General features: G+C 40.6%; 1 protein-coding gene across 1 annotated transcript in view; it reads left to right on the top strand.

Annotated features, from left to right (window-relative positions):
* The window catches only part of EWSR1 (EWS RNA binding protein 1), a 654,399-nt gene that overhangs the window by 263,778 nt on the left and 375,419 nt on the right, over positions 1 to 15,202 (top strand). The gene's annotated exons all lie outside the window — the stretch shown is intronic.

Genomic DNA, 15,202 nt, shown 5'->3' with positions numbered 1-15,202 from the left:
CTGGGAGGAAGACTGTCCATGTTCTGTTAGAACTGGACCCTCTACCAGTGATCTGTGGATACTAAACATCATTCAAATAGGTTACATAAGTTCAGACAAGCTTTCATTGTTCTCACTTAAAGTATCCCCATAGATAACATTTATTTCTTTTTCTGTATCCCTACTGTTCTTCCTTGCTCTGTGACTTTATTGGCACTTTTTCTTATCTTCCCAGTTGTACTTTAAATATTTACCTTTTCTATAACCTTGTGTATCTATAGATATGCATAATATAAAAAATTGTAGTATAAAGTGTGCAGTTTAGTACTTTATTAACCTCTCTTTTCAGGTTCTAGTCTTTTGTGCAGATACTGTTATTAAAATGTCTGAGAAACCTACCGGTTTCAAGAAACGCACTTATGGGCATAAGGTCCCTAATTCTGATGCCTGCAAGAAGTGCATTTATTGTCTGGTTGCCTGATCACCTCAGTTTCTTGCAATATCTGTGCCACCTTTAACCCCAGGGCTGTTTCTGATAGGCACAAGTTAATTCTCAAAGGCTTACTTTCTGCGTCTTCTGGAGTTCAGACCGTCTCTAAAGCTCCACGCATTTCCTTAATATCGAGGAAACGAGCCCTCCAAAAGTCTGAGGGCTTTGTCGGAGCCGTCAGACAATATCAGAATAGTTTCAGATCTGATAGGAGTGACTTCCCTTGTGAGCTCTCCTTTACCATCCACCACCTACCTGTTTCTAGGCCCTGGGATCCTGCAAATAGGAGCCAGTCACCAGAGTACATACTCAAACATGTATCGCCGGCCCTACCCTCCCAACTATTCCAAACATGTCAAAGAAACTCCAGGCCAGTGTCCATGGTGTCTTCCAGATTTTCAGAGTTTGACAGATGTGGACAGGATAGTCGTTTCTCAGGGCTCAGATCCAGATGGGGGTCTTGCCAGCTTCGTTCCCTCATGGATTAGAGTGCCCTTGCTAGACCTATTCTGTCACCTCTGATCCAACCTGTGGTTTTGGAGTCCCGGGATACAAGATCCTGGAGAGGTTAGATGTTGGATCCAAGAAGGGTACCCTCTTTGACTGTATCCCTGATTGGCTGTGTTCTGATACCCTCTTATCTGAGAGGTCTTTGCGGGGTCTGAGCGGTTTGGTTCTGCTCCAGCTTTCAGATCCAACCCTTCCTCTTGAAGTCTTGGCCATGGACAGTTCAGATAAGATTCACCCCATGAGGCTCAGATCTGGGGGCAGCCTCAACCTGCCTCCATCAAGGGGTTCGGCTCTGAAGGGGAAGGAGAGGTTTCCCATGGTCTGTCTGCTTTCAAGGCAGTAGAAAGGGGTTTCTCTTTGCACTGAGAACCGTCCTCTTATCTTGGAGCCTACCCATCGCTCCTTGCTGGGTCCGAGTTCTGAGCCCATCAGACCTGTCCTGCAGGGCCAGCCAGCTCCAAGAACGAGGTAGTAATAAGATGTGGTTCTGAAAATCTCGGAACTTTCCACAATTTTGCGTGGGGATAATTATTTCAGAGCCACAGGAGGAACTTTCAGTGGAAGATGTTGCGCCCAAGGCAAAGGGGGTTCTGCAAAATCAGGGCTTCAGAGACTTCTCTGATAGGTCTTTGAAGCGCTCCTAAAGTGTTGCCTGACTGCCTGCCTCTGGAGGCAGTCAGGGTCGTTTCTCTTTGTACCTTGATGCCAGGGCAAAAATCGCATTCCCACGTTCCACCCAATCAAACGGAAGATGCAGCTGAGGAGATACAAAAGCTGCTGCATAAAAATCATCCAAGTGGTCCCTCTCAACCAAATAGGATTTGGAACCTACTCCTTCTTTTTAGTGCCAAAGAAAACAGGGGACCCAAGAGCCATTTTGGTTCTAAGCAACTTAAACCAACTTGTAAACAAGACAAAGTTCCAAATGGTCAAAGTTCAGTCAATTCTGCCTTTACTGTGCAAAGATGTTTGGATGTGCTCTGTAGATCTCCAGGATGCATACTGTCCCATAAAAATCGATAGACGATCCAGGAGACCTCTAGTCTTTCGGCTGGGAGCCAATCTGAGTACTGCCATTTGCACTCACCACAGTCCCCAGGGTGTTTACCAAATGCACGTCAGTAGTAGTAACTCACTTGAGACTCCCGAGGGATTCTAGGTGTTTCCATATATCCATAATTGGTTCCTCACAACCCCACCCAAGCATCAGCTCCTGCAAGCCAAGGTCTACTTGCTCCAGATTTCCAGCACCTTGGGCATCTGGATAGATCACACCAGGTTAAACCTAGTTCCACTTCAGACCTTGGCATTCATAGGCACCCTCTTGAACACTACAACCCAGGTGGCTTCCTAGCTTCTCCATTGCATTACATATGAGACTTAAAGTTCAGACCATACTGCCCCACCCATCTCCTCCAGCACGTTTAGTACTTCAGGCCCTGGGGTTTTTCAGCTGCCATACTTCTAGTGCCTCTAGCAGGGTTCTTTATGCACATCTTTCAGTGTGCACGGGCAGTGTAGTGGTCCATTCTTAATTGGCCCCTCTCATTTCCCATAAAACTCACCCCAGTCTGCAAACCTCATATTCTCTGGTAGCTTAAGCCCATTCTGTTCCTGGGCAGACCTTTTACCCTTCCATTCCCAGTTGTCACTGTGACCATTGACTCTTCCCAACTGGGGTTGGGGGCATTTCATAGTAAAGATGGTTCAAGGCATGTCATCCCCTCTGGACATCAAGTTGCCTATCAGTGTCCTAGAGATGAGCAGTCCTTGTGTTGCAAGTTCTACATCTAGGGACGATTGCAATCCAAAGCATGCGTCAGTGGTCAGGTACATCAACAAGGAAGGAGGAACCCAATCCTACCCCTTGTGCAGAGAGGCCATGAGAGTTTGGGAATGGGCGGTCGCTACAGATTACCTTTTCATTGCAGTGCACATCCGTAGGCAAACCAGCATACTAACAGGGGGGCTTAGCAGATCCATTCTGACACCTGAGTGGTCGGTCAGTCAGTAACAAATATGATCTTCAGCTGCTGATGTCTTGCAGAAATCAAGCAGGCTGAAGGGCTCAGTCATCCTCATTGCCACCTTCTTGCCTTAACAGGTATGGTTCCCCTTTCTCTGCTCTCACTTAAAGTATCCCCCATAGATACTGGAGCCCACTCAGGATCTGCTGTCCCAGCCATCCAAAATTCAACATCCAAATCTCTATGCACTCAAACCACATGGTTTCTCCATTTCCAGTAATAGTCCAGGCTTGCTTCCTCAGTTTGTGAGATTATCTTGGCTTCTCAAAAGGCTCCTACCAAGAAAATTTACAGGAACAAATGGAAAAGATTTTCTATTTGGGCTTTAAACCAGAATATCAACCCTTTTACAGCACCTATTTTGGACGTTTTTTTTTCTCTTGCTAACAACTCTTAAAGGAAAACTCTGCCCTGCAACTAAAAAATTATATATTTTTCAGTCTCTCTTTGTTTCCAGACGTATTTTACCGCCTCAAAATCACTCTGTGCCTTATTTGTAATTTTAGCCTGTTTACCACAACATGGCTACCGATGGGGCTTGATCTATCAACGTGATTTTCTGCTTCAACCCTTTCTCTTTCCCATAAAGCATTTCAAGTCTTCTTTCTATGGCTCATGCCAGACATAAGGAAGTTACTGTGAATTCCCATGCTATTGACATGTAATGGGAAATGTGTGACTGTCATTTTGTATTCCTTCTATGAGGGCTGTTTCTTTTCTGTTGCTAATCACCCTCATTTATGTTTTGCTCAGAGCTTCTTTTACACCATACTTTGAAGTTATCTAGCTGCAGTAAGAGAAGTAGCTAAATTGGAAGCTTTTGTTCGAGGTGCTCTTTTGTAGTCCAACATGAATTGACAGTCCCCACCCACACACACTACTGCAGAGGTGTTAAAACTGTCACTGCAATCTTAGCTCAGAACTGCAAGGAAGGGACATCTAATCTAATGTCTTCCCCTCTGCCTGCAGTAAGAATTGTGCATTTAGTTTGCCAGCAGTTGACATATTTATCTATATAAACACTTTCAGTTTAATTTTTGCAAGTTGTTGTTTGTCTTTCGGCTTTTCCCGGTTAAGGGTCGCCACAGCAGAACTATGGTCCGCTAATGATTGGCAGTGGATTTTCATGAATGCCGAGATGCCAGCTTGACGTCCAACCTTCAATGAAAGCACTCCCATTTACGCATGTCTTTCGAACGCCACCCAACTGCGGGGAGGACATGCAGACTCCACACAGAAGGCACTCCCTGCACTCCAGCCGAGAATCGAACGGGACAACCTCTTGCTGTGAGGCAACAGCGCTACTGCTGCACTACGGCGGCTGTTAATTTAATTTTTGTAAGTAATTTTCCAAAACTTTTTAATTTCAGTGTGTTTTTTATTACTAGTCACTTTTGATTTAATCCCGTTTATGTATACATGCCATTTTTATGTTAACATTTTTGCATGCCCATTTCTCTCTGATTAATAGCTTTTCTTGTGACATGCTGTTTTCGTCATTTCCGGCCATTCTACTCCTCTCCACAATTTTTAAATTACAGCAAAACGTTCATTTGCAAACCTGACTCCATGATACTGGCACAGTAAAAGAATGTACTGAAATCTCACTGTATCCTACAGTCCATGGCAGTGAAACATTTTTTTGGGGGGGGCGGGATAATTCAGCAGCAAATTAAGCAATTTGCTAGTCCTTGCCCTGCCCCTGCATCAGTAACTTTTTTTTTTGAACCACTCCTGTGTTTGTTCATATTCTCAGTTGTTATGGAATAAGATCAGCTTATCTAACATGTATATTAATTTCAGTTTCATTGATGAGGCTATAATCGGATTGTTAAAAATCAAATATAATTGTATGCAGGGCTGTGGAAAAATACAGCTTAAGCTGGAATTACTGCTGTGTCTGAACTGCATTCTTTTAATATGTAACAAGGAAAAAGTATGTTATAGGAGTAGAGGCCTGTTAGCTGTTGTAAAAGGAATTTGTTAGCCTGATTCCTCCATGCTCGGAGTGCATTGTTGCCAGGGAAGATTTCAAACATCCAAGGTCAGAAAGCAATACCCCTTGAAAGCAGGTGGGTTATGTATACGAGTGTTTGTGTGAAATCTTTGGTGAAAATCGCAAGGGATGACAACATTTGCAAAGTCTTTGATTGGTACAGTTATTGTAAACATAAAGGTTTGCAAGAATGGTTTGATAAAGTGTATAAAAGATGTAGTTTTTCTCTCTTCAGAGAGACTGATTAACCAACTGCTATGAAGACAGTCTCTCAGTGCTTTAAAGTAGAAATTTCTCTTTGCACATCCTGAAGTGTTCCAGACTGAAGGCATGCAAGGTAAATTCTTTATGTATGACTTTAACAATTTGGTGACAGGCTCTGGATCTGAACTTTTGTATTGCTGCAAGGCAGTTCTGGATTAGGGCCCTTCACATATTTTCTGTGAATTCCACACTGCTTTGTATGGAATACTCCGACTCAGATGTGCAGCTATTCAGGGTGTGCAAACATACTAGCTTTGGCAGGGAAACCCTTTTTTTGTTTCTCTTTCACACAATTTTAGCAAAATGTAAAATAAGTGAATGACTGTTTGCATACCTTGCAAACAACTTAGTCAAAGTAATAGTGGGGAGGACCCCGCAGCAGATGAGAATAGTACATGTATGTGCACATACAGTATAGGACAAATTAACACACAGAGGTGCCTTGTGTCAAGGGCGTTACCTTCAGGATTGAAAGGTAAGAGGTACGAGAGGTTTAATTTTGTCAATGTATGAGAGAAAGAAAAAGAGAGAAAAAAAGTTAAGTTTGAGCCAACTGCATGATTTACACACAGGTTGTAAACTGTTAAAAGAAATTCAAGAGCCCACAGTCTGATTGGGGCGTAGACTATACAAGTTCATGAGCCCACAGCATGACTGGGACGTAGACTATAAACTGTTAAAACAAATTCATGAGCCTACAGCATTATGGGAAGTTGGTGTGCATGATTAAAATAAATTCATGAGCCCATAGCATGCTGGGACGAGTGGGATTGTGTGGAAGTACCCTCAGAGGGTCCTAAAGAGTGGTCATTTCTGGACACAGTACCTATCTGCCCCATCAATCCCGATCGCAGTGCTGGGACAAGGTGCAGCTTGGTTGCCAGCAATGAGCTGGCAGTGCCCCTCCGGCTTCATCTAATGCATCTTGCTTCAATTGTGGAGAAGCACATCGGAGGGAAATGCCCACACAGGCAAATGCAAAGAGTCCAAGATACTTGGACTGAATGTCAACCAAATTATAATCCTGCATTTTTTCCAGCACCACCGCCTCAGGTCTGAAGGATTCAGGAAGCTCCATACTGATTAGGTCAAGGATATAACACAAGCAAATCTTAACCCTCTACTGCCAAGCAATCAAAACAGACCCTACGTTAAGATAAAAATAGATTCAAAGAAACCCCCGTTTCTGGTGGACACTGGAGCCACTAGTCAGTGTTGACTTCAGATAGTCAAATACCAGTATCACAGCATAAAGTAAAGGCAGTTGGAGTGACAAATACTACGGTTATGTATTCTGCTTCAGAACTCTTCCCCATTTCTTTAGGTCCGAATGAAGAATGGCATTCTTTTCTTTGGAGTACAACTGCACCAGTAAATCTGCTAGGAAGAGATTGGTTATTCACGCTGGGTTGCACTATTTACTGTACCCCAGAAGGGGTGTATCTAAATGTTCTGACAGAATCAGAGGGGAAGTATTGGCAGATTTAGCAGAAGCTGAGGGAGCAGCCTGTTAGAACCATACACACAGATGGAGAGTTACTACAGTATCTGCCTGCCAACTTGTGTGCTAAGCATGCAAATGAACTAGCTATACTGAAATCATCAAAACCAGTAGAAATAAAATTAAAGCCATCAAAACATCTCCCTAGAGTGCCACATTATTCACTAAAGCTGGAAGCACTGCAGTAAATCAAACCTGTAAGTCGGTCTCTGATACAGCAAGGAATAATTTCATCTGCTAATAGCCTTTATGATACTATTTTTTCCAGTTAAAAAACAGGAAGACTTAAGGGCTGTAGATAATGCAGTAGTGCCTACTTTTCCTGTTCCAAATCCAGCAACAACACTGAGTTGCATACCACCTACAGCTAGTTACTTTTCTGTAATATATTTATGTTCAGCATTCTTTTACATACATATTCACCCTGACAGTCAGTTACTGTTTGCTTTTACTGGTCAGGGACAGCAATATACCTGGGTATGGTTGCCACAAGAATACACTACATCTCAATTATTTTCTCAGTCTGAAAAAAGATTTGGAGAATGTTACATTTCTGGGTGGGTCTGTGCTAGTACAATATGTAGATTTCTAAAAGTATCACATTCCTTTCAGCAATGTCAGCAGGATACCCCACATCTTCTGACTATCCTTGCAGAAAAGGGAGACAGTGTTCCCCTGAGGTATGTTATTTTGGTTAATATCTCAGGGTAGCAGGCAAGTGTTACCATCTCGTACTGATGCAATATCTAAGGCCCCACATTCGAGTAATCAGTGACAGCTTAGGTCTTTTCTAGGTATCACAGGATACTACAGACAGTGAATCCCTAACTACGCAGAAATTGCCAAATATTTGACAAATCTTTTAAAGCAAGGATACACCAGTGCCTGTCCTTTGCAATAGTGAAGAGGAAAATGTATTTCAGAATTTGAAACAAGCTTTAACTATTGCCCCATCTTTAGGGTTAACCAGATTATGATAAGACTTGTATTTTATTTGTCATGAAAGAAATGGATTTGCTCAAGGAGTGCTTGCACAGAAACATGGGGACAGCCATCGTCCATTAGCTTATTACAGCATGGCACTTGATTCTGTTGCAAAAGGTTTTCCACCTTGTTTAAGGGCAGGTGCTGCTGCTGCCATTCTAGTTAATCTTGCACAATTGCTGGTGCTCAGGCATAATCTCACAGTAGCTGTCCCACATTCTGTATCATCACTTTTGCTTAAAATGAAAACTCAACCATTCTCGACTGCATGTCTAACTAGATATGAACTTACACTTTTCTGATCTATCTACTTCTCTGATCTGCTGCCCTGTTCTAAATCCTGCATTTCTGTTGCCTACTGCTAAGGATGGTGAAGAGCATAATTTGTGTGTAACTATTTGGTTTCTCCTAGGAAGGACAGTCCTATACCCAATGCTGATCAGATCTTGTTCATGTATGGCTCCTGTAGAAGAAAGCAGAGGGTAATTCACTCCAGGAATAGCCTTTTGCACCAAAGAGGCAATATTGGTGCAACAAAGATTAGAGGGTGTTCACTGCTGAAATAGCCGAGTTAGTGGCTTTGCAAAAAGCCTTTGAGTTGGCCAAAGTCAAGGTGGTCAATATTTTTACAGGCAGCCATTATGCTTTGGGGGCGGTACATGAGTTTGGGCAACTTTGGAAAAAGAGGGTTTTTGACCTCTTCAGGAAGTCAAATTTAAAATCCAGGGTACATGCAATTATTGTTAGATGCACTTGTGCTACCAAAGACTGTCTATAATCAAATGTGCACATCCAAAAGGCCTGGATGTTGTAACAATGTAGCAGAGCAAGATGCTAATCAAGCAGTGTAGATTGATGCATAAATCTGTGTATGTTAACGATAAACTACAACAGTCATGTTTGATTTTTATAAGTTGTCAGCCTTTCAAGCTGAAGCATCACAGGGAGAAGTTCTGAGGTTGCTCAAGGATGGATGTAGAAAATCCTCTGAAGTCCACCTGATATCAACTGAATGGCCTATTCAAAAAGTTGACTATGCAGTGTGGGGACAGAGGAAATGAGAGTTGAATCATCTGCATATTGAATTAGGGTTGCATTTCTGGAACTAGTGACCAAATTATATTAAAATAGTACAAATCTTAATAAGGATGGATGCCTGTTGGACACTTATTTCTATGGTTATGTAACTAGAGCAGTGATTTTTTCCCCCCATTTAACACACTGGCTTCTACTGCCAAGGGAGCTGTTAAACCAGAATATGATGGATGAAAAAATGCCCAGTTGTGTCAGTTTGTGCAGGAGTTTAGTATGGGAGACCGTGCTGAATGCTTGAGAGGTCCTGGAAGAGTCCAAACAGTAGTTTTCCTTCATTTTTGTTAAGCAAGGTATTGAGGAATGATAGTAACACTCTTTGTATACTGTGACTTGCACAACATCTGTGATAAGTTGAGGAAAAGTACTTTATAGTTTTTCTAAGAATTGTGAGCAGACATACTTTTCAAGGACCTTGGATAGCGGGGAAAGTATGGCAGTTGGCCTATAGTTTGATATTTCAGTAGATCTGGCGCCCTTACTTAATGGTAGAATACCTTTTTTCTCCTCCGTACAGATTACATGCAAGTGTGGATACTAAATAGGCTTCCTGCAAAGTACATCAAAATAGATACTACTGTAATGGCCTATCAGCTGCAAAACTGGTTGGATTCAAGTTTGTGAAGAAGTTTCTTGACAGCAAAGGTAGGGACAGTTACAAGACAGCATCTAGGGTTAAGTGGCAGCTGACAGGAATGGAAAGGTTGAGGTGTGCAGTGAGATTTTGGATAAGTGTGGTCTCTGATGTTAGAGGAGTTAGTTGTATAGTTTTGCTTGAGTGGACTACCTCTGTTTATTATCCAAATATGCGTAAGATTGTTAGGCTGACATTGCTGCGATTTTATGTTCTAGTCTTTCTTGTCCATGTATTAGGAGCTTAGTTTGGTTATGGAATTTATGGTACTGCGAGTTTTTTTTTTAATGCCTTGCTTTGGCTGTTTGCTACATTAACTATTTTGTGGAGGGGGAAGCAGCAATTACTTCAAATTTCTCTTATCAGGGCTTGCTGATCGAATACAATAAGGAAAGGTTTACTAAATTAAGCAGTAGCATAGTCATTTGGAGTAAGGCAACATCATTGTCTCATGATTAGGTTTATTTACATAAAAAAAGAGCACCCCACGATGCTGATGTCATATAGTAAGCAAGCTTCAGGCAGACCTGTTCTTTGCTTCACTTTATAGGCTTGTTTGAAGTTCGCAGGTTTATAGAAGAAACAACACTAAGTGATTGGTTCCACCTAGCACTGAATGATTCTTTTTAACTGGGACTTGCATGAATGTTCAGATTTCTTAAGCTAAGGAGTTCAGAGGTAGCTGTAATTCTCAGATGCAGTTTGCAAAACTGAAAAGAGCACCAGTTATCCTGCACAATTGTGCACGATTTCTCTAATTTTCTCACTATGGCAAAGCTTAAAATGTGAGGGGGGGGGGGCAAAGGCCCAAACATAGGGAAAGTTTTAAATATTGCCCTTATAAATTTACAAAGTTGCTAGAAACACATTTGCGTTGACATACATTTTCTGAAGGGTGAAAAGTCTGAAACTCAAATGGTTGTCATTTAGTAACATCAATCCTCGGTGATTTTCCAGAAATCCACAAATTTTGAGGAGCAGATCAAAAATATGAAGCAAAACTCTGGACAGTTGAGTGGTATGCAGCTAAACTGGATTTTGTCTGCAATTGTGTGCAATATCCATTTCTGCTCTGCAAAATTACATTCCATGGAGTGCAGCATGAAGTTCATTAATTAGTACTGCAGGGTGTAGATTAATTACAGCACAAACGTCAACACAAATTACTTCAATATTCATTTGAAGTATAACTGATCTGCAGTACACATTACAAGATATCATTCCGTCATGCATTAATTTCAGCAACAGTTATGAAATTTTCACTTCTGCTTTCAGAGAGGCTTGGATGGTAAAATAATAGTCCCCTGATCAAGATAAAGCAGAAGGTTCAGATTTTCCTGTAGTTATAAAAAAAAAAAGTGGAGGTCCTGCAGATTAAAAAAAATCAGGAGTAGATTTACAATAACATTTGTACTGCAAACACAGTGGACAGCAAATGTGTTTTTGTGCATGGTGGTATACCACATGGAAAGGGAAATTCTGATTACTGATAAAGGATCCATCAAAATCATTAACATACTGAAATACTGCAGCTATGCACAGATGTAGCTTCCCAGTTCTGTTATGTTGAAGACTTCACATTGCCTGCTTAACTATACTAATTAACACTACTGAACCTGCCGTCATCGCAGCATTTTAAGAAAGCAGTGTGAAGTTACCAACTCATGTGCTGATCTCGTACACAAAAGATGCTACCACAATGTTTACATGAAAGCGCAGAGCTGGTCAGCTGCTTGATCGCCTTGCTACTATGGTATGTCAGTTTTTCAGTGTGCTGTGCTCTCATTTTCAGTCAAGAGTACCTGCAAACAACCTCCTCTTTCCCTCAACACATTCTAACCCACCTCTATATACATCATGTCTTCTTCATCCTAACCAAGCATTCCCTAATGGTCTCCACTTCATTTTCCCTGACCAAAAACTGCTACATGCCTTTGACTTTCACATTTTACTACTACTGCTCTGCACCCTGGGTTTTATCAAGCTTGCTCTCCTAAATCGCAAACACTCTTCTGCAATCCCCATTTCCTTTTTTTTTTTTTGCCACATACTCCTTTCTTTAGTATGAAAAAAGAACATACTACACAGACTAAATGCAAAAAAAAAAAGAAATAAGCAATAAGCATTACTCTTACCAGAATATTGTGAGCTATATCTTATGTCTGCATCTTAAAGTCTGACACAATGTTAGACTCACCACAAACTTTAGCTTTGATCCTTCCAGTTCTAATGGCAACCTGCGGGTGTGATCAGTATCCCCATTCCCTTTAAAGCTATGATCATCTGCAGCAGTGATAAATTACCTTGTTCAAAGCACTCACAGACAGCTATATTAATGCACCACGAAGTATGGAGGGAGAGAACATACACCAGCAGAACAGCAATCCATGACATAGAGACCCCACACTGTGCAAAATTATACTACTTTAAACTACACTGCCTTTGATTTCCTTTTTATTTCACAGAAACACTTCTACCCTCATATTGCCAATGAGGATCTACTGACACTAACACCCAAAATTTTTTTTGTAACAGTCTTGAGATTTTAAAAAGGGGAAATGGTTATGTTTTGCAGTGAACTGTGCTTTTTGCAACCCTTACAGAAACTTTACCACCCCCATTTTTACATAAACTATCCCCAATGTCTCTGCACATGAAAGACTCAGAGCGGTTGGATATGCTATACCTAAAGAAATCCCAATCCCTCCAAGCTGCATGCTCTATGGACCTAAACCTTGTCACCACAATAAACATAACATGCTGGAGGGATAAATTCCTATTCCAGAGACTTTCCATACTCTGGAACAGACTACCTATGTCAAATAGAGCTCCTCATTAGCACTCTTCAAGAAAAATCTTGATTGGATAGGTAATAGGAAATTCACCCCGGGGATCACTTCTGTGGTTCTGTTTGACAGGGGCACAGGAAAATAATTTTCTTGGGTGGCAAAAGCCAGGGTATCGTTTTGGCTAGGCTTGTATAGGCCCTAGGGTCAATAGCCTAGTACCTACCTATGAACCACCAAATCTGAAAGCCCTCTTTGATAATTGCAGTCCTCAATCTTACAACAGGCGTCCCTCCTATGTTGCATCTGGCATAAGTAACATCACTCTCAGATGAGGATAGCATTTTCCATAGTTCTTTAACATGAAATTCATGTAATATTCCTCTACTTGTATTTCTGAACCTCTCATACCCAACTACTTAAATCAGTCCTTCACTAATGGCCTCAGTAGTTACCACCCAGTCTGTCACACTACAAATGATGGCACACCTCAAGGTACATTCAAATTATCACAGAAGTAATAGTGCAAAACTTACCCATCTGCCCATTTCCATACCAACTGCAGAAACAGAAATCCCCTTTAATAGCTCATTTGCCAAAATTCTAAAACAGCCAGGTTGTCCATTTCATGCATTGTTTTAATTCAGTTGCTCTTTGACCTTACTACCATTTTTAGGAAAGCTGTTAAAAATCATCCATTATCTGTTCTGTGAAACACACTCCTTACATCTCCCAGAAATATCCAACTTGTAATTTCAAACTTGGTTTCGTTTTCTTGTCCAAGTTTGACACCCACTGGGGCTTCAGATATTTAGGTAATGAAACCTAAACATTTCTGTCATTACCTTTTTCCATGTTCAAAACTTTACATGATACCAAACCAAGAACCACTTTGTCATTCTCCTTTCAACTACACATACTTCATGCCCAAAAGAGTTTTGACATAGCACTCCAGGTAAATCTCATTTAACTACACAGATGAAAGGATACAAATTTTGATTTCAATTGATTACAGTGTATTCCATCAGCCTTCCTTAATATCCCACAAAATGCTTCTTTATATCAAGCCATAACCCTCCAATTTTAAACAGCTTTCTCTTGATTATGCATCTCTGTTTGTTCCACTTTCACTTGGTTGTGTGAAGATTCCCTTTAGGTCAAGTTTCTTATCATACCCTCTGTTGAGGTCATGTTTCTTATTTTACTCTCCCTTCGACTAGAATATAAGCAAGTGGGAAAGGTTTTTTTTTTCATTTCATGTTAGTAAAGTTTCTAATACACTTTTCATACAATGAACAATCTTCTCCAAAAATCAAGCCATCAGCACAATGTCTCTCACAATTTTTCAATAGTCAAATGTCAGTGCTAAGATTTGCCAGCACCTCTTGCTCGTCTAACATTCTGTACCCTTTTTCGAATATGGGTGCCTTCCTGCACATGTTTGACCATGGTAATATAACTTCGGTTATTTCTGTCATTCTAGTTCACCCTTCTGATTCAGATCACAACTGAGCTTCAAAGCATTACATCAACATCTCACAGCAAATCTACTATTTTTAGTTCTTAATTTCCAAATCTGTCGATGGCCAGAAAGGTAAAGAATTAAACCTTCTGTCCTCTGCTCCGATTCACAGCCATGAGTATTATAGAGCTCCTGTTCATAGTTTTCTTCATCTGTTCTTTGGAACTTTCTGGAGAGCAGCTGATGCCCAAACGTCACTGCATATTTGCTTAATACGGAGTTTTTGATGTGAAAATGCAGGCTGGCAGCTCTTCTTAAACTGTCCAGCAGTCATACATAATTTTAATATTTTTATTTCCAGTTAATTTAAAATTTATAGTATTTACAGTCATTTAAAACAAATTTTTCCCTTAGTTTCACATGCCATGCTATTTTAATACTATTCCTTTATTTTTTATGCATTTTCTTGTATAATTTACAACTAATTTATAATGTTTCCACAACAGATTTAAATAAACTTTCCTTTTTTTAGTGTTTTTTATTTGTGCTGCATTTTATAGGCTTAATGTACATCTTGTTTTTGAAATTAAAGTGTAATACCTTTGTTCATCGTTTTGGCTGGAGTTAAAATGGGACCAGAATCTGGTTACAGGACAGATGACAGTAGCCTACTTCTGTCCTGTCTGCTGCAACTTCTCAATTCCAGCTTTATTGAAAGGTAGGTAAACAGTTGTGCCTCCCAAACAGTACAGGATCCCAGTAAAAAGGTTGTCTGAGATCATCAGAAAGGATTAAGCAGAGTGACTACTGAAGGATTAAGCGGAGTGACTACTGAAATAAGGCAGAAAGTAAGAGATGACCTAATATGTGGCAGCTCTGGGGAGGTGGTACATAGAACAACAAAAACAGAAGTAATACATCATTAAACAAAACTAACAGATTAAGGAATAAAATTCATGTAACCCAACCCAAGCTAAATTACAGGCTTTATCAACCCCTACACTCAGATTAAATTACCTCTAGCTCTTCAAAGTTAAATTCAAAACACAAGCCTATGCACATAATGACTGCAGTGTGCTTTCTCAACCTAGAGGTAGAAACTGGCTGCAGTGTTAGGTACAGTATGCTGACATGAAGACCATCAGCATGGTATAAAAAGCACCCTTGCCACTCTTAGAATTTAAGGCTGCTCAAGTTAGGAAAAATGGTATCTAAAAAAAAAAAAAAAAAAAAAAAAAATGAAAAATTTGGGGCAGTTTTTAAATCCCAGACCTGCCCCTCCTGCTTTACAGTCCCAGCACTCATTCAGGTTTACGTTTCCCTTCATTACAGAAGCACTTGTTCATTAAACAGCTACATTTGCAAACTCACGGGATCAGCAGAATACAAATCCGTGCAACTCTTGTTCAGTTGCTGCCTACAGAGTTAAAACTTTAGAAACTACAGAGAGACAAGAAGTCAAAAAAGGTCAAGCTGC

Source organism: Protopterus annectens, chromosome 4.part0 (assembly GCF_019279795.1).
Source record: "Protopterus annectens isolate FY-2018-M chromosome 4.part0, PAN1.0, whole genome shotgun sequence".
NCBI lineage: Eukaryota > Metazoa > Chordata > Ceratodontiformes > Protopteridae > Protopterus > Protopterus annectens.
This window is presented reverse-complemented; position numbering and strand designations above follow the sequence as displayed.